The sequence below is a fragment of the Myotis daubentonii genome, chromosome 11 (assembly GCF_963259705.1).
Source record: "Myotis daubentonii chromosome 11, mMyoDau2.1, whole genome shotgun sequence".
Taxonomy (NCBI): domain Eukaryota; kingdom Metazoa; phylum Chordata; class Mammalia; order Chiroptera; family Vespertilionidae; genus Myotis; species Myotis daubentonii.
This window is the reverse complement of record NC_081850.1, coordinates 36,876,332-36,894,267: the sequence shown is the minus strand read 5'-3', so window position 1 is coordinate 36,894,267 and position 17,936 is coordinate 36,876,332. Positions and strand designations below refer to the sequence as shown.

At 47.3% G+C, this 17,936-nt stretch overlaps 1 protein-coding gene across 1 annotated transcript in view; it reads left to right on the top strand.

Annotated features, from left to right (window-relative positions):
- Positions 1 to 1,128: 1,128 nt before the first annotated feature.
- KANK1 (KN motif and ankyrin repeat domains 1) overlaps positions 1,129 to 17,936 on the top strand; it is a 192,992-nt gene continuing 176,184 nt past the window's right edge. Inside the window, exon 1 of the mRNA XM_059656816.1 lies at positions 1,129 to 1,248. The gene's annotated coding sequence lies outside the window, so the exon portion shown is untranslated. The remainder of the gene's footprint in view (positions 1,249 to 17,936) is intronic.

Below are 17,936 nucleotides of genomic sequence, written 5' to 3'. Positions count from 1 at the left end.
CTTCCCCCCAGAGGCCAGCATTTCAACTTGTGGAGTTTGATGACTCTTCATTTTAACCTACTAGCAAAAAGTTGTGACGTGTGTAAGGCCCAGCTGGGCGTGTGCTCCGCAGGAGAGCTTGGGAGAGCCCCCCTCTGTCCCCCTTAAGAAAGTCAGTGATTAGAGAGCTGGCATTAATGGTTTTTGTCTTAGTTGGTTTTTATCAACATCCTCCCGTCCTGTTTATTCAAACCATCTTCAATTTGAAAGACTCAAATCACGGCCACTTAACCCCTACTCATCTCTCCTGCGCCCACTGAGATTGCTCGGAATCCAGTGTCAGACGTCCTGGTTCGGTAATGGGTTCCCAAGGCAGGTACTGCGTTTTCTCTGGAGCCCCCAACACCTGCGCCCTCTGGACAGGCATCCTCTGCTTTCCACGGAGGATTCCGTGCCGGGGCGGGGCAGGAGCGAACGCACGGGAGACACGAGGCCGGTTCGGGGAACGGCGGGAGGCTGCTGCAGCCCCAGAGACTGTCCCGCTCAGGCACCTGCAGGAGACAAGACCCCTGCACGCTCCACAATCCCTTTCTCACCCCGGGCCAGAAAACCACCCCACCGCTGCAGAGCACATTCTCAGCGAGTGAAAGGCTGCAGTAAAAAGGCACAGGGCGGGAGAGTTAACCTGCCACCCCTGCGGCGTCCGGGACGCCTCCCGCTCAGAGATAATAGATCTGAACTGAAGCAAGTTTCAAGGGGGCGGGGGATGGGCTCTTTCCCTTCCTGGGGGTAAAAGCAAACACACGTGGGCAGAGGAAAGTGCGGAGGGAATTCCTGGGCCTAGTTCTTGCGGTGCAGAGGCCGGCGGGTCGGGTCGGGGACCTCCGAGGAGGTGAGCAGAGGTGCCTCGTGGGTTCGGTGAGCTTGGGGCCGCGCGCAGGCGCACTGAGGCCGCCCGCCGGCCGGTCCCGGGGTACAAAGCGATCGGAGAGCCGGGGCTCCCGGAGGTTTCAGGGGCCGCCTGGGGCTCCCTCCCGCCGAGCTCCGGGAGCAGCCTCAGGCATTCCTCACCCGGCGTCTGACCAGCCTCCCCCGACTTCTGCACCTTAAGCCGCATTTGCTGGGCCGGGTGGCGTTTCGGTGTTTAATTCTGGCGCTGGGCAGCGGGCCGGCTCCGCCCCCTGCGCCCCGCCCTCCTCCGAGGTCCCGGAGCCGGCGGAGCCCGCGAGCGGCGCGCCCGGCTCGGCAGGACGGGAGGAGCGCGCGGAGGTGAGTGCAGCCGGGGACTCGCTGCGCCCTTTTCCCCGCGGGGTGGGCGCGGGCCACCCGGGCTCCGGCTCCTGCGCCCGCCCGGCCTCCGCCCAGCCGGGCCAAGTTGGCGCGCGCCGGGGGCGCACGGCGTCCGTGGCGGGGGCGGAGGGCAGCCCCGCGGATCCCTCTCGCCGGTTCCCTGGGCGGCCCCAGAGCGGGCCTAGGACGGGGTCGCCGGGGTTTGGCGCTCGCTGCGCCGCGGGGCTGGGTCCGTGTGGAAGGGGAGCGCGGCGCGCCTGGCTCCGGGCAGCGGGAAAGTCCGGCCGGAGCGCACGGCCTTTTGATGCCCCCGGGCCCTTTGATCCGCTCGCGATGGGGTGGGAGATCCCCTCCGAGACGTCTCCCCGAGAAGTTCTCCGCTCCACGGGAGGGCAGGCGGTCGCCCTGTTAATCTCTATTCCGGAGCGGCAGGTGGCCTCGAGTCGCCCTCAGCCGACTCGGAGAGGACTCGGGCCGCGGTCGGAGGGCCGGCAGGTGGGGGAGGGGTGTGGGAACTCGGCCTCGGGCCCTCGGGACTCGGTCGGGACGGCGTGGGCTTCTGGTGGGTCCGTAACGTCGGGTCGAGGGAGGGTGCGCGTGCCCTGAAGCGGACCTGGCCCCTGAGCGCCCCCTCCAACACGCCGCGTCGGCAGACACGCAGGGAGTGCTGCGCTCGGGCAGCCACCCCCCTCCTCCCGGCTCAGCCTCTCCTCCGGGTCCGCGTGGAACCCCCGGCCACTCTCCGCGGGGAGTCCGGCAGGTCAGCCGGAGCTCTGCTGCGTCGGGGTGACTGGGTGAGGGCTTTGGCCGAGTTATCATGAAAAACAACCTATGGCGTCCCCCAGGGATCGCTCTCTGCACATAGTCTCCTCCGAGGTTCATCTTGGATTAATGAAATGTTGTATTAGGGCGAGAGCGCTAGACTAACAAGGGAGGTTCGTCGTGCAGGTCTGTCATTGTGCAGTTTCTTGCCTCACTTTCACCCACTCCTGTCCCCTACCTCTGAGCTGGATTGAAATCAGAGCCGGTTTTCTCATTTTTAATTAGGAGTTTATTCAACTTGATTTTTAGGTGGTACTTAGCACTTTACCTGTTAGTTCCTTTTTTTCTAAAAAAGTTGGACACTCACCTTTATTTTAAAAAATGAGATAAAATAAACATGCCATAAACTTATTCTTTTAAAGTGTACAATTTAGGGGTTTTTAGTATATTCACAAAGTTATGCAGTCATCATTACTACCTAATTCCAGACATTTTCCAGAAAGAAACCCTATACCCATTAGCAGTTACCCATTAGCAGTCACTCAGCATTTCTCCTCCCCAGCCTAGTACTCCCTCATTTTAAGGTGAAGTTTTCCCAAGATAGAGACTGAGCAAACAGAAGTTACCTTCAGTCCTTTTACACTTAATAGATTTGGGGAAAGGTGCTGCTGCTGAGGCAGTGCCAGAAAAATTAGATATGGGCTGTCCTGTGTCAAGATTAAAATGTCGAAGGAGCCTGGCCGGCGAGGCTCAGAGGTTGAGTGAGGACCTATGAACCAGGAGGTCATGGTTCCATTCCCTCTCAGGCCACATGCCCAGGGTGCTCACGTGCTCTGTCTCCAGTGTGGGGCGCGTGCAGGTGGCAGCCGATCAGTGATTCTCATCATTGATGTTTCTATCTCTCCCTCTCTCTGAAATCAATAAAAATATATTTTAAAAAATGTGTAAGGATGGAGGAGAGTCCCCTAGGGGAGGAGTGAATGCCTTCTTTAAGGACACACAGATTAGCCCTGGACAGTGTGGCTTAGTTGTCCCATTAATTGGTCCAGTTCCAGGTCCGGGCACATACCCAGGTTGCTGGTTCCTTCCCCAGTCTAGGTGGGTATTAGAGGCACCAATGATATTTTTCACATTGATATTTCTCTTCTCACCCTTCCCCTCTCTAAAATCAATTAAAAAAGATATATATGTAAAAATATACAAATTAGGAATGTGATTTATCCTTATAGGCCACAGGGTTGCTTTGGGACACTTCTGCACTCTAGATTTGCCAAGTCCACAGATCAATCACTCTAGTTGAGTTTCTGCCTCAGCCAAAGTGAGTTGGGGGTAGGGGTGGGGAGAGGAGATGATAGAGGGGAAAAAGGGACTGCAAATTTAAAAATAGTTTTGTTTTAAATCATCCAAAATGGCCCCAAAGAAAGAAATCACAGGCAAAAGGCCAGTAGAAGAGGTTCATTTCAACATCTACTCACAGAAAGTCACATGAACTAAACTGCTCATGCATTAATCCCCTAGTCCAGGGAGGAAGAGAATGGGAAAGGGTCTTAGTTCAGTTGTTCTCAACCTTCTGGCCCTTTAAATACAGTTCCTCATGTGACCCAACCATAAAACTATTTTTGTTGCTACTTCATAACTGTAATGTTGCTACTGTTATGAATCGTAATGTAAATATCTGATATGCAGGATGGTCTTAGGCGACCCCTGTGAAGGAAAGGGTCGTTCAACCCGCCAAAGGGGTCGCAACCCACAGGTTGAGAACCGCTGGTAGTTGAAGGAAATTCAAGGAATGGGGAGGGGGCAGGAGTCTGGCTAACAGAAGGGTGTTGTGGGAGCCCAGGCCTGTTAAAGTGGAGTAGCTGTGGGATGAGCAGATTCAGAGGCAGCCAAAGGGATCTCAGTAAAAAGTAACATATATTTTACTCAGGCATTTGTTGGATTATTTGTGAATGCAACAGGGGGATGAGAGCATGAGTCGGGGGCGGGGGGGGGGGGGGTTAATGGGGGAATGAGGACACATTTGTAATTCCTTAACTAATAAAGAAAGTAGAGATAAAAAACATAAAAAAATAAAAAATCACATTTTAGTGAGCAGAGTTGAAGCTAGGTAAATTACGCAACAGCCACCACACTTCTCTTCTGCTCTACAGTCAAATAAAGAAGCCAACTGGTTTCAAATGTTATAGGAAATTTTATGCCTCATGTGCGGGTAGCTTGACTTATGCCATCTCTTTTTTTAAAAATGTAATTTAAAAAATTGAACTATAACATACAATATGACAAATATTTACAAAATGAACATAAACTTATAACTAGCACCAGGATCCAGGAACAGAACACTGTGTTCTGCCTATTGCAGAAGAACCCTCATGCTCCTTTCCAGTCACTATCCCCAAGGGATAGTCTAACCATAGATTAGTTTTGCCTAATAATCCAAAAGTAGTGGATATATATTGTTTCTTTTTCTCAACATTGCATATGGCTATAGTTCAATAATTATCACTGCTGGCCAATATTCCATTGTGTAATCCTACCCCGATTTATTTATCCATTCTAGGGTTGATGGGCATTGAGTCATTTCCAGATTTTGTCGGTGGTGAATTGTGTGACTGAACATTCTAGTACATGTCTTGATATACCTGTACACATTTGTATTTGTATTGGGAATGTCCTTAGGAGTAGAATTGCTGAGTTCTAGTGTTCAGTTTAGCATATACAGCTAAACAGATTGCAATGTAGTTTATACTTCAACCAGCAGTATATGAGAGTTTTGTCCTATTCTCTTTTTTTTAAGATTTTTAAATTGATTTTTAGAGAAAGAGGAAGGGAGGGGGAAGTGAGGGAGGGGGAGAGAGGGAGAGAGATGAGAAACATCACTAGATCAGCTGCCTCCTCCATGAACCCTCCAAGGGATTGAACCTGCAACCCAGGCATGTACCCTGATTGGGAATCGAACCAGCAATCTTTCAGTGCATGGGAGACGCCCAACCAACTGAGCCACACAGGCCAGGACTGTCGTATCCTTTTTTTAAATTGCAAAAGCAATAGACTTACTGGTAAGGAGATTTTGGCAAATGGACAAAAGGTGACCCATATTAATCGATCTCAGCAGACTGATTATTTCTGTTGTGTTCGATTCCAGTGCTTTTCCATGTCTGTTCATATTTTTATGGAGTCATAATCCTAATATTCAATTTTGTTTGTATATTAACACTATATCTTAATGTTGCTCCAATCTTTATGACTTTTACTTCTTATACAGGTCCACAATGTCATGGTTATGTTTTCATTTAATAATTTACCCAACATTGGAAATGTGTGTTAAATTTTGTAGTATTACTGGTATACAGGGTGGGGCAAAAGTAGTTTTACAGTTGTATGTGAAACAGCTTATTCTTGTATTATTATTTATTAATTACTGTATTTTATTTTTTAAATCCTCATCTGAGGATATGTTGTATTGATTTGACAAAGAGAGAGAAGAGAGAGATAGAGAGAGAGAGAGAAAAGAGAGAGAGAGGAAGGGAGAGAAATAGAGAGATAGAAACATTGGTAAGAGATAAATATCATGGATCAGCTGCCTCCTGCATGCCCTAAACTGGTAAGTGAGCCAGCAACCCAGGCATGTGCACAACCCGGGCTTGTCACTGCTGAACGAGCCTGGTGATCTTTGTGGAAATGTAGCTCTGGACCCAGACTCTTGGTTCCTAGGTCACTGCTCAACCACTGAGCCACACGAGCCGGGTGACCCTGATATCTTCTTGATAAATAAGGTAAAAGTGACTTTGTTGTGATCTCATTTACTACTCACGTAGTATTTTTCTTTATAGGATACTTTTTGCAAAGGTACGGAGCTAGGAGCTTTAGGTGATACAAGAAGGATCGTACCATTAAATGTGATCAGAAACTCTGTATAAAAATTAACAATACCACTTAGGCAGAATCCTTATATGTGACATAGGAGTGTCTAGTTTACTTAACAGATACGGAATGCTTATATGAGTTCTGAGTCAAAAGAGGGCCTTTCTTGCCTGGTCGGTTAAGATTGGCTTCCATAAACAGTAAGACTTGAGCTGAGCTTTAAAGCTGTCTTTAGAAAGTGGGGTGGGAGCGGTCGGGGAGAGGTCAAGGGGGAAAAAAGGAGACATATGTAATACTTTAAACAATAAGAATTTAAATTTAAAAGAAAAAGAAAGTGGCTAGAGAGCAGGTATCTCTAAAGAGAAGAGACTGCTGAGCCATTCTCAAGGGGAGAGATTAATGCGTTAGTTCACAGACCACTCTGGACCATGGGGTTACTGCTGTTTCCTTACCATTCTTTGTCTGGAAGATATTGAAGATAAACTAATATAAAGGTAGAAGAAATGTTGAGAGCAAAGAATCTCACAGAGTTCATAGCAAGCGGGGAGATAGATACAGAATTGTAGTAGGAGTCAGAAGGAGGGAAATACCTGCTGTCAATGGTTCATTCTGGAAATGTAGGGGGTGGAGAAATGAATGCCGAGTGGAGAGATTCGGGTGATATTTAGGGACCTTGGGCCTTGAAAACTGTACAGGTGGAGAGTAAAGAGCACTGCAGGTTAGGTAGGCTTTGAGAAACAAGGCAGCCCAGTAGTGCTTGACGCATAGTAAGTGTGGTCAGTCACATGCTTGGAGACCCAGGTAAGGGCACTTTGAGACCGTACCTTTATCCAGTGGCTTGTGACTGCTGAACGAGCCTGGTGGGTGATCTTTGTGGAAATGCAGCTCTGGGCCCAGACTGACTGGTTTGAATCTAGGTTCTGCCATTTGATGTGTGATGTTGGTGCAGTTAATTTCCCATGTCTAAAATGGGCAAAATAAAGTCACCCCCCTCTCATGGGGTTATTGTGAGGGTTAAATGAGTTAAAACGCATAGAGTATTTAGAAGACTGCCTGATTCACAGTATGTGCTAAGCATGTTTTCTGTTGTCCCTTTAATTTTTAAAAATTTCCCCCCAGCTTTATTGAGGCATAATTGACAAATAAAATTGTAAGCTATTTAAAGTGTACATCATGATGATTTGATATATGTACACAGTTAACACATCATCACTATATATTTTGTGTGTGTTAGAAGCATTTTTAAGTTCTACTGTCTTAGCAAATTTTAGTTATATAATACCTTGTTATTCGGTTTCCGAAGTCATGTTTGCACATTGTAAGAATGCAAAAAAAAACAAAGAATGGTTTAAAATGAAAATGAAATCCCATCACTCCTCTGATCCTAGTGCAGAGTATCGTCTCTTTTCAGGTGTCTTACTGTTGACTATGTTTTTAGGTCTCTGGTGGTTATCGTTGAACAAATTACCTTGACATTTAGTGGCTTAAACAGTTGTTTCATGGTAGCATGGATTCAGGCAGGGCTTGCTGGGTGCTTTTGCTCTGCATGATGTCTGAGGTCCCTGTGGCACTTAGCTGGTGAATGGGCCGGTCTGGGCCTAAGAAGGCTTTGTGTGCCTTGGCAGGGGATGGCTGAAAGGCTGGGCTCAGTGTTCACTATTGACATACATATGATAGCTTAAGCGTGGTGGCCATCCAGACTCCTCCATGTATAGTCATGCCCCACATAATGCAGGGGTGGGAGCTATATAAGGCCCGCAAAATCATTTGGTCTGGCCCTGCCAAGGCATTAGGGGTGAGTTAATTAAATGTTTGACCAAATACAGCAGGCTAATTTTTAAGTTGATAATTTTGTATGGCCCAGGAATCCTATCTAATAAAGAGGGAATACACTAATTGACCCTCATGCCATCGCAAAGATGGCAGTGCCCACAGCTAATAAGGAGGGAATATGTTAATTGACTGCCCCATCCTAAAAGATAGTGGCACCCACAGCCAATAAGGAGGGAATATGCTAATTGACTACCACGCCCTCAAAGATGGCGGTGTCCACAGCCACAAGATGGCGGCGCCCAGTCCCCTCAGCTCCACTGGGGCAGCAGGCGCGCCGGGCCCGTCTGCCTCCAGAGAACCCCCCAGTCCCCTCAGCCCCCCAGCTGCCCAGGGCCGGCCCGAGGCTCAGGTAACCAGGGCCCTGTCATCAGTGGCAGCAGCAGAGGGCCGGGTCGCCTCCATCCCCTGAGGGCTCCCATACTGTGACAGGGGGCAGGCTGGGCTGAGGGGCCCCCCTCCAGTGCATGAATTTTCATGCTCTGGGCCTCTAGTGAAGTTATAAATATCCAAATGGCCCTTGCCAGAGAAACGGTTCCCTACCCCTGACATAATGTAACGATGGGGGTACAGTCTGCTGGGTGATTTTGTTGTGCGAACATCAAAGAGTGTACTTCACAAACCTAGATGGTATAGCCTACTATACACCTAGATTGTTGTTCCTGGGCTACAAACACTTGAACAGCATGTTACTGTACAAAACACAAGATTAAATCAAGCACACGAGAAAGTGATGCGATCAAGAGACAAAGTATGAGGCTGCTGGCTGCGTAACATGGCATAGTTTTACAGCACACTTTCTTTTAAAAATCCCCACCCGAGGACATGTTTTTATCGATGTTAGAGAGAGAGAGGAAGGGAAAGAAAGAGAGAGAGAAACATTGATTGGCTGTCTCCTGTATGTGCCCCATCCAGGGATTGAACCTGCAACCTGGGTATGTGCCCTGACCGGGAATGGAACCTGAAACCATTTCTGTGCATGGGATGACACCCAACCAACTGAGCTACCTGGCTGGGGCACAGCAAACTTTTTTTAATAAGTAGGAAAAGTATTCTCTAAAGTAATAATGAAAAATATAGTATATTAATATATAAACCAGGAACATAGCCATTATCATTATCAGTGTTATGTACTATACAGAATTATATGTGCTATTTTTTCATATGATTGGCAGCATGATAGGTTTGTTTACACCAGCTTCACCACAAACACATGAATAATGCATCGCCTTATAACTTTATGACTTTATCACTAGGTGATAAGGAACTTTCAGCTCCATTATCATCTTAGGGGACCACCGTCGTATATGTGATCTGGTGCTGACTGAAACATCGTTATGCAGTGAGTGACTATCAGGGTTCTGTAGAGAAACAGAACCATAGGATATGTACATGTTTATTATAGAAGCAGCCTTATTATAAAAAATTGGCTCACATGATAATAGAGGCTGACAAGTCCAACATCTGCCACGTGGGCTCACAAATTGGAGGCTCAGGAGGCCAGTGGCGCAGATGAAGACCAAAGGCCGTCCGCTGGAGAATTCCTCTTGCTTGGGGAGGCCAGTTTTTGTGTCCTCACCAGGCTTCATCTGACCAGATGAGGCCCACCCAGATGATGGAGGGCAATCTGCTTTACCCAAAGTTCGCCGATTAAAATGTTGATCTCCTTCCAAAACACCCTTCATGTTGACACATACAGTGAACTCAAGCTGTGGGCACCTCCCCTGAAGCAGTTGGAAGCTTCATGGCCTTTTATGACCTGGCCTCAGAAGTTACCTAACTTCCCTTTCACCAAGCTCTGTTGGTTGGAGCAGTCACAAAGCCTGCTCAGGCTCAAGGGGAGGGAACAGAGACCCTCTCCACTTGATGAGAAGAATGTCAAAGAATTTGCAGGCTTCATTTTAAACTGCCACAGTCTATACTACTGGATTTTGCAGATTTGACAGTAGCTATCAATTTTCTGTTAAGGGGGTTATATTATCTGGTCCCTCTCTTCCTCTCCCTGTGCCTTCCAGTACAGTATTTATTAGATACCCTCTTATTTTTATCTTATTATAGGTTTTACTCTCTTTTTAGTTACCTTTATGATTTTCAGGAAAGCATTTAATACTTGACAAGGCCCTGGAGGGGTGGAAAACTCAGGTTTGTTGGCGTGTTCACGTGTGTATATGTGTGTGTGTTTTCTTGTGTTTGGGAGGGGCACTGAAGAAGAAAACAGAACTGTCCTGAGTAGGGGAAGCCTGACAATGAGGCTTTTATTAAAACACATGTGAACTGCCTGTGAGTATGTATGTACTCTGCGTGAGCATAGCAGGTGACGTAATCCATGCTTTTTTCATTACAGAAGCAATCAGTTAATTGGAAACTGTTATATATTTCAAAGTGTCAGGAAGCCTGTAGCTCTGTTGGGTTTTTTGTTTTGTTTTAAATCCATTTAGTTAATGGAATTGAGCAATGGGGCTTATTTTAACTCTCAGAAGACATACTAATCCCCCTTTTTATAATTATCTGGTTGCCTGAGAAGCACACAAGAACCTCTGTTCTTGTTGGTTTACCTTTTTTTTTTTTTAGAGACAGATGGTTTATTTGGTAACAAGGGGTGAAAAAGGAATTCTTCATTCTTTTCCCTTTTTCTCTGCCTGGTGGCTGCAAGAGCCAAATGACTAGCAGCATGTAAGAATTCCCTTGCAGTCCTTGATCTTTTGCAGAAATGCAAAGCTGATGTGCTTTCCAGTATATCAGCAGTTCCTACATTTTCTCCCTGTCTTCCGGTTTCATGGCAGGAAACAGCACTTCCTTGATTTTACTGGTATTGGAGTCTGTGAGAAACATGGTGACTCGGTGGATGCCCGCGCCCCAGCCAGCTGTGGGGGGCAGCCCTTGACATCTGTGAACATGGCCTCATCATCGCCAGCGGCCTTGCCTTGGCCTGTTCTTCAAAAAGCAGCCGCTGCCCCAGGGGCCATTCAGCTCCTGTAGGCGTTGCATAGTTTCTTCTTTGTGACAAGCAGCTCAAAGTGCTCAGTCTGACCCTCTTCAGAGCGGTCCATGGTTTTTGGCCAAAGGGCTCCTTATCTGGGGTGATCACAGATGAATATAGGATTGATGTATGTCACTTCCAAGCTTATCTGGGAGCCTGGCTGTGGTCCCAGGTTGAGGGCATTCAAAAGCTTTTGCCACACAGATATTATCAAGAATTTTGCTAGTTTCTTCAGTTTCAAAGAGGTTCTGGCAGCTTCACCCCCAAGGCTTTCTCAAACTCTTCTAGCTTGCCGATTCTCTTCTCCGGAAGAGTGGGGCGAGGTGAGTCTCCTAGGCGTGGCCTTCCAGGCCATCTGGATGGTAGGTGACCTTGTAGCTGCCTGTGATGTGCTTCGCAATCCCTGAAATCTGTGTGCCAGAGCTCCTGTGTGGGTTCTTGACTTTGTGCAGGAAAGATTTCACAATGAGAGTCCAGGTGACTTTTAGAGGATGTTTATTAAAGCTGGGGACAGGAAACAAGGAAGGTCCCAGGATAGAAGAAGCATCAGGCGAGGGACTAGGCGGGGAGATGAGCCTAGGCTGGGCTGCTTTGGCTCACTAAGAAGTCAGAGAAAAGGGAGCGTCGGGGACAGGGGTTTAGCCCAGGACAAGCTGCCACTGCCCATTACTCCCTGGTTGCGAGCCTTGTAGGGTCCCTTAGAGTTCAGGAGATGCATAACCTGTGGGGGAGGGAGAGGAGGAAGGGAAAGGCATGGATGTGATCCTGGGAGGGAGAGCATGCTGGGAGCTGGGACCTTTGTTGGTTTTTTGGTGGTTGTTTTAAAGATTTTTAAAACTGTATTTTAGAGAGAGGCATGGGGGAGAGAAACATCCTGGAGGGAACAGATTAGCTGCCTCCTGCACGCCCTCTACTGGGATTGAGCCAGCAACCTAGGAATGTGCCCTGACTGGGGGTAGAACTGGCAACCTCCAGGTTCAGGTTCGTGGGACAATGCCCAACCAACTGGCCACACTGGCTAGGACTGGACCTTCAGTTTTTGAGGGTTTTTAAAGGCTGAGGGGTTAGAGAAGGTCTTGGGGAGGATCTGAATGGAATATTCATCAACTTTATGCTAATGTGCCAAAATGCAATTTATTCCCTTAACTTCATCTGACCTTGGGTGTGGGGCAAATGTCACTAATTGGATTTCTGCTAACTGTCACCCTGATTAGGGTGACTTATTACTCTCTGACTGGGGAGAACTATAAACCATTTACTCTTAAGTGTCCTTGGTTTAGGGAAGATAGGATTTTTGCGATTTACTAGATGGCTGTAGGCTGCTTGGCCATTTAACTGTCTGTCTCAGTTTCCCTATTCCATTTTCCTGGTTTACTAACTAGCCTGGCTCACTTTGACCTCGGGGGGAAATATGAAAAAATAGAGCAAAAGTAGAAATCAAGCTTGAATTCATTCATTCTCATTCTCTCACTCATTCTTCTCAACAGAGCTGCTTGTTCCTATTTAAAAAGAAAAAAAAAAACTAATTAAAAGAAGCCGTTTTTAGGGGCTGGGATTGTTCATAAAACTCACTTTTCTGCCAAATAGTCCCTCATGTCCCTTCCCCAAAATAGAACTGTGGGTGGGCAGTTAGACAGACATGAGCAGAGCAAGGGCTGTCCAGAAGGCCCCCAGGGTGGGAAGCCCCAGGTGCCTAGCAAGGGGCACTTGTAGTGTGGTCCTTGCCCCCAGGGTGGCCTTTCCTCCCCTAGCAAGTCCATGGTCACGTGGTTTGGACCCTCTCTGCGCCCCCGCCCTCCCAACACACACACTTTTCCTCCCTAGAGATAATATCTAGGCCTCAGTTGTATTTCAGCCCCTGGCCCAGAAAAGCAGCAAAACCAGACAAGGGACCACAGTTGACCTGAAGGGCAGCTTCATTGGATAATGACCTCCTGCCCTGGGGCTGACCAATCAGCTAGTGGAGATCCCTACCCTGAAAGTGCTGGGGTCCAACCCCAGCGGGTCCAGGGGTCCCCAAAGGTGTGGACGGAGTCGGCGAAGAAGGAATGACACAGAGACAGCGTTCAGTTGATCAACAGCCTAGCCAGGATCTCTAGCCGAGTTCTGGTCAGGATCTCCAGCGAAGTTCTGGTCAGGATCTCCAGCCAGGTTCTGTGTCCATGTTCTCTTGCTAGGTTCTCCAGCCAGGTTCTCCAGGTTCTCCAGCCAGGTTCTGTAGCCATTGTCCCTCGCTAGGTTCTCCAGCCAGGTTCAGTCACCAGGTTCTAGTCAGGTTCTCTTGCCATGTTCTATCCAGGTTCTGTAGCCAGGTTCTGTCTCTAGGTTCTTCAGCCAGGTTCTCTCGCTAGGTTCTGTCTCTAGGTTCTGTGGCCAGTTTCTGCCCAGGATCTTTTGCCATGTTCTCTCGCTAGGTTCTGTCTCTAGGTTCTGTGGCCAGTTTCTGTCCAGGATCTTTTGCCATGTTCTCTTGCTAGGTTCTGTCTCTAGGTTCTGTCTCCAGTTTCTGTCCAGGATCTTTTGCCATGTTCTCTCCAGCGAAGTTCTTCTGTCTCTAGGTTCTGTGTAGGTTCTGTGTCTAGGGTCTGTGTCCTGTTGTCTTGTTACACCTGTATTTATACCAGTTGATTCCAATCCTATCAATCTCTATTCCAAAGGTTAGGGCGTTTCTTATCTCCATTCCAGGGAGTAAAGATTAGTTAAAGTGATTAATTACCCGCCTGGCACTTAGTTAAGGGGTTTTATTCCCTCCCTAACTTCAGGGGAAAATCCTTACCTGGGGAAACAACCTTTCTCAGAGAGGTGACCTTGGTTAAAACACATAGTGCCAAGAAGGGGAGCAAACATATTAAGAACAGAATGCCATATACGCCAGGTCCCTTGAAACAGCAAGGATGGACCTGCTCCCGGCATGAAAGGATCCACCTGAGAAGCTGATGCATATTCTATTGAGATCATGCCCTGGAATCTCCCCTAAAATCTCCACCCTTAAAACCCTTCGGATGGAGGACCCAGAGCGCTCTTCCTGGGAGCAGGGAGCATGCCTGCAGCTTTCCCTTTCTCCCCCATCCCCTCCCCTCCCACTCCCTCGCCCCCTCCCCTTCCCCCTTCACCAAAGCATTACCATAGCAAGCTCCTAGGGCCCTTCCTTTGCCTCCATAACTCATTTCCTCAGCCCACTTCTACGAATTATTTCTTCTACCTCTGTAATTGTATAAATAAATGTTCTCTTAGAGTTGGAGTCTTGGTTCTGGTTTTTTTCCTAGCCAGAACTCAAGTTACCGAGGTTGCTGAACCCAGGTCCAGTGGGGCGCCCACCAGTCTAACACCCAGTGCTGTTCCCGCCCGCCTACAACAGTGGCAAGATTCAATCCTGGGGGGCATACCTAACGTGTCTTTGCGGAATCCAGGCTTCCGACCTTGAGGAAGGAATAAGATTTCTCTGCCTCCAGAGACACCACACTTTGATCTCCGTTCAGAATTAAAATTCACGCGTGGGAGTCCACTTTGCTGAATCCCTTCAAGGGGAGAGGAGGTTGGGAGAGAAATTATTGAACTTTATTTACTAAGTTTCTTAGCCTTGGCAGAGTTTCAGTAGCAAGTGGCAGAAGCGATTCAAATAGTTACTGATAGGAAAGTTTTGTATATTGAAACATTTTTTTTTAAGTTGAGGGGATCTATGGTTATTCCTCCAGTGAAATCACATGGACTTGTGTTCTAATAGATTTTTATTGGGGTGGGCGAGGAAAGGGGAGCAGTTGTGGGATCTGAGAACTGTTCATAACGCTGGGAATGAAGCAGTGTGGGTGGGAGGCACAGTGCAGAGACCTGAGGAATAGCCTTTGTATGGACTGGCCAGGTGGTCGTTGAGTGAATATGTGTAATTTCATCAGTAGCATATACATATACTAAGGCTGCCACAGCCGCATGAAGGCCTCAATTCATCAGCTGTCATCGTGGTCTGGTGCCCACTGCATGGCCACCTGGCCTGTAGGTCATCAGGAATCCGATGCTTCTGTCAGCTACAGTTTACACATTTTGGTTATAAAGAGATTTGTCCTAACAAGATTTGGCCGTACCTGCCAGGTGTGTGTCTGAGCCTGGTGTTTGTTCTCCACCAGTCGTCCCCAGTCACACCGTTTTATGCGTGTGAACTTAGAGCCACGAGGGTGCTGTAAGTTATCCTCCCCAAATTCAGTGTCTTCTTTTTTCAGGAGAGTTTTTTCTTGGTTAATCCTCCCTGAGGATATTTTTCCCAGTGATTTTTAGACAGAGGTAGGTTGGGCAAGAGACGGAGTGAGAGAAACACCGATGTGAGAGAGACACATGGATTGGTTGCCTCCCGCATGTGCCCCAACTGGGGCCAGGGATGGAGTCTGCAACAACCAGCGTATGTGCCCTTGACTGAAATCAAACCTGGGACCCTATCTACTGAGCCAAACCAGCTAGGGCAGGGGTGGGCAACCTTTTGGTGAGTGTGTGCCAAAACCAGCAAAATCTCTGACTCAAAATTCTTCTGCGTGCCAACCCTAATTTTTTGAGAACATGTTACGCCTACTTGATATCTCTTAAGGTGTATGTGAAGAACCTTGAAGAAATAATAAAATTCATTTGAGTGACAAAAACACAGTATAGGATGTTGAAAAATACGTTTATTTTTGAATGTATACATGTTACGTAAAATTATTTATTTATCTAAGATGCACCTACACTGAATTTATCTGAAAAATAAAAAAGTCGATATTAAGAAAAAAATTGTAAATGGAAGATTATAAGAGAGGGTTTTGAGTGCCAGCAAAAGTTACTGGCATGCCATGTTTGGCACGCGTGCCAGGGGTTGCCCACCCCTGAGCTAGGGCTTCAGGAGAGTTTTAATTAATTTTTAGGCTAATAGAGAAAGAAACTGTTTCTTTTTTTGGGGGGGGCGGGGGAGGCGGCACATGAAGGGAGTTCTTTTAGCCAGCCCCAGGAAACAGAAGGCCACTGTTTGGATGCTCATGCAAACCAGGAAAACCTGATTGGAAAGGCCTCGGTTTTCCTTTCACAGAATCCCATGTGCTCGTAGAGCTTTTCAACACCGTCCAGAGAACCAAGGCGTCTCACTCAGAAACAGTGCCACGGTGCCCGGGCTCGGGTCTGTGGTTGTTGCGAAGGGTGTGCCAACGGTTCACCTCTTGAAGTCAAGAATGAGTAAGAGGCCTTGAGGACTCTTAGTCAGCCCGTAATGATTCAGGAAAGTATTTGCTTTCATTCAATGGAAAAAACTCACTCTTTCCTGCTCGGTCAACTTTCCTTGCAAAGGCAGGAAATACTGCTTAAGGGGCTTGAAGTTTATATAGTTTATAGTTTATGAATCATTCCTTTTCTTTTTTAAAAAAAGGTGTTGTAAACCTCTGGCCTTACATCCTATTTGGCCAAATACCTGTGCTCACCTGCTCAGAGTCCTGACGAACCGCTGTGAGTCACATGCGACGTTTGCCTTTAAGCCTGGGCTTGGGCCCCAGGCCCGGTTGAAGATGCCAAATCCAGCTTAATCCTGGGCATCTCCTTTTCTCTCCTTGACCCTCAGTGGCCCAGAAGAGCTTTTTCTTTCCCGTTTCTTCCCCATTTTTAACCTTTACTTTTAGTCTGGTCATATTGAAGGGAGGAGGTTCAATATAGGGCAGTGGGCAGACTCTGGGGCTCTCGACTCTTAACTCTACTGCTTCCTGCCAGGCATGTGTTCCTTTGCTTCTGTCTGAAAAGAAACATTAATATCATTAAGCCATTGTGTTTGTGTCTTGGGGGGAAGGGGAGAAAGGGGACAGGGAGAGCAGGGAGGGAAGATAAAGCAAGGAACATCCAGGATATAGTATTTCCTGACTGTCAAACTCCCTGGGAGGGAAATTCTTAAAAGAGCTGCCTTGTTTGCTTACGGCCAGAGAGAGAGCTGTGATCTCAGGTGGCCCACAGTGGGTGGAAGAAGAACCCTGGGAACATGGAAAAGGGCAAAGGCAGGCTCAGGGGCCTGCCTGGGCCCAGGCGGAAACCCCAACTCCATGAAGTGCTGCCACTTTTCTGCTTTCCCTTCAAGCTCTTCCACTGTCCTGGCTGAGCATGATACTCTTTCTCTGCCTGTAACATGGGATGAGGAGAGTGAGAGTGCACAGAGGAGCTGAGAGGATCAATGAGGTAATAGATGTGTGTGAGCCTGACCCAGACTTTGCTGAAGTCTGCTCACTCGAAGGGAAGCTTGTTGCTCCTCCTGCCAAGGAAACTTTCACTGGTTGTTTAGAATAACGGGATCCTGGCAATTGCTGGAAAGTTGTCGAGGTGTTGGGTACTTGGCTCTGGGAGCATCTCTTCTGGGAAATGCTTTACAGAACTGCTGGTTATGCTGAGCTGTGCTGGAAGCATGCTATGGGACTTTTAAGGGCTGGTGTTGCAAACCCTTCACTATTTATAACAATGTTTCCAGGATATAATGCATAAATTCCCTTGATAAGCTACAGGTCAAGTTGGTGAGTCCTTGTATCTGAAGCTTTGGGGAAGTGAGGATGGTAACATTGTAATTGTAGTCTAGGGCCTATTCATAGGCCCGGTACAATATAGTTAACTTGCCCATAAATCAGTGGCTGTATAGACCAAGAGGATTGGGTCTGTTTCTCATAGCAACATGTACTATTTTCCCTATTCTCATGTTCATTACAATTAACAACTTTCATTCAGCAGTAAAAATTAAGAGTGAAAAGGCAAATCACAAAGTAGAATATATTTGTCATCCTTATATCCAACAGGCAACTTGTGCAGAATCTGTAAAGAACAGCTACCAATCAAAAAACAAACAAAAAACCTTAATTTTAAAAAGAGAAAAAATCAGGAAAATGCAAAATTGAAACGACTCAAATGCCAGTGTGCGCACGCGCGCGCGCGCACACACACACACACACACACACACACACACAAATGGCTAAAATAAAAACACATAACCCACCATTAATAGAGATACAGAAAAGCTCAAACTCTCATACAGTGCTGATGGAAGTGTAAATTGATTGAACCACTTTGAAATTTATTTGGACTAATCTATAAAGCTGAACAAATGCATATCCCATGTCCCAGTACTTATGCTCCTAGATGCCCTACCGGAATGAGTGCGTATGTGCACCAGAAGCAGTTATAAGACTCTTCATAATAGAGACAATCCAGATATCAGTGAATGGGTAAATAAACTGTGGTATGGCTATGTAACGAA